Below are 1,884 nucleotides of genomic sequence, written 5' to 3' on the forward strand. Positions count from 1 at the left end.
TAATATTTAACAAACACAAAGTTTGCAGAAGTAGTTAAGCTGCAAAATTCAAATAAAAAAAAACTGGGAAACAAAAATGTAAAAAGAGAATTTTTTTTGTTTCAACACGTGTGGTTTAAAAAATAAAAAATGGCAGGCTAAAATAATGACTAAAATAATTTTTAATTGTTACAATCGTTTGTAGAAGGCTGGTGTGATGTCAACGTTCTTGGAGCACAAATGAAAAATCGTCATGTTTCTGACTACACTTGAACGCAGCATCACACCCCTGCCCTGAACGTGTGGACCGTGAACTCAGCAGTGAAATTTGTGAACAGCTGGCCGAGAGCGGCGTGTTTTTCTTTGCGGGCTCAATAATAAGGTGTTGATTTAACAGCTCTGGGGATGGGGGCGTCTCCTTTGTAACGCTTAACCAGGGCTTTAGTGCTCTTTGTCTGATTTATATTTTAATTATCTGCTAAACTGCGGCTGAGGGCTACGTGGGAAAGAGCCTCAGCAGCTGTCAATCATCCAGCAAGGAGGCAGAAAGACTTCTATTCAATTATTGTTCTCATCTAGAATCATAGGGTTCAAATTTACTAATTTAGCTGTATTTGTAAACCGAGGTTTTTCGTAATGCAGTTACTGGAAACAAAACGCATTAAACGGAGGTTATTTTAATAGCAATTTAGAAACATGTCGGTCCCAGAAACAGCTACCTCATGACGTAAAAACTGACAGTCATTACTGCGGGACTAATTTTGCACACTGGCTCCATCTGTTGGTTGTGAAAGGAAGTCTCTAAATTAAATTTAAAGGGAGCAAGGGACAGGGTCTCGCCTCTCATAAAGATAGTTGATCAAGTTTTAAACCGTTTGAAGAAAAATATAAAATACCATACCACAGAGCACTTTTAACACCCACAGGACCAAACTGTTGTACACATAATGAAACAATCATACAATCAGTCAGAATGAAATAAGTATTAAAAACAGTTAAAAGTCAACATCTCAGATGGTGTCAAAGACAAGGGAGAGGAGATGTTTATTTTATTTCTTAACAAATTACTTTATTCACATTCCAAGCTTAAAACTTAGCACATCAAGCTACAAACACTGTTCTCTGGCACAGCCAAACAAAACAATTCAACAGGAACATCAGAGAACATCTCGTCGAGCTGATATTTACAGGAATTAAAACTAAAGGAAGATATTCCTCATTGCCCCCCCTTCTTGTGAGGAGAAGGGGAGTAAGACGACAGCCACAGAAATTCAACAGAGTCCAGCTAAATGTGACAAAAACATGGGATTTATTTTCAACAAAAATCTCAGGTTGCTCGTACCAGCTGTGGAGGAGAAAGGGACAGTTAGGCGGTGCCAAATCAAAGAAAATAATAAAACGAAACAGGGCCTGATTACAATCTATGCTAAATAAAACAAATAGAAAGGAAAACCCTGCTAACCTAATCTAACAAAAGTTTCACCAAAGCTTTACATGGGTGGCACCCCCTACTTACCTAGTGTATTTAACAGAAAAACTCCTACGTGATGGACGTGTACAGGGTACCCCCGTACTTACCTAGTCCTCTAACTCCCTTCAGTCTTTTACACAAACAGCACCAACAACAAGCCGTGTCAGCCAGGTGGAGCTGCACCCAGTTCTTCTTCTTCTTCTTCTTCTTTTTGTTTAATGGCGGTTGGCAAGCAACTTAATGGTGTGCATTACCGCCACCTACTGGTATGGAGTGTGGATCAGAACACAATTTATATAATCCCCCCCCCCCCAAAAAAAAATCCTTAAATCCTTTCTATCAGTTTAGTTTCCTTAAGATAGTCTATTAAATACCGTAAATTATCAGAAGTAGAAGAATACCCCAAAACATCTTCTATTTTTAGCTGTAATTTA

General features: G+C 38.5%; 1 long non-coding RNA gene across 1 annotated transcript; it reads right to left on the reverse strand.

The window, feature by feature from the left end:
• Positions 1 to 1,026: 1,026 nt before the first annotated feature.
• LOC119617389 lies at positions 1,027 to 1,637 on the reverse strand. Its single transcript, XR_005233613.1, has 2 exons — positions 1,496 to 1,637; positions 1,027 to 1,324 (listed from the first exon to the last, which is right to left on the reverse strand). It is a non-coding gene; the product is annotated as an uncharacterized LOC119617389 (long non-coding RNA).
• Between the last annotated feature and the right edge of the window lie 247 nt (positions 1,638 to 1,884).

The sequence above is a fragment of the Kryptolebias marmoratus genome, linkage group LG10 (assembly GCF_001649575.2).
Source record: "Kryptolebias marmoratus isolate JLee-2015 linkage group LG10, ASM164957v2, whole genome shotgun sequence".
In the NCBI taxonomy this organism is placed as follows: domain Eukaryota; kingdom Metazoa; phylum Chordata; class Actinopteri; order Cyprinodontiformes; family Rivulidae; genus Kryptolebias; species Kryptolebias marmoratus.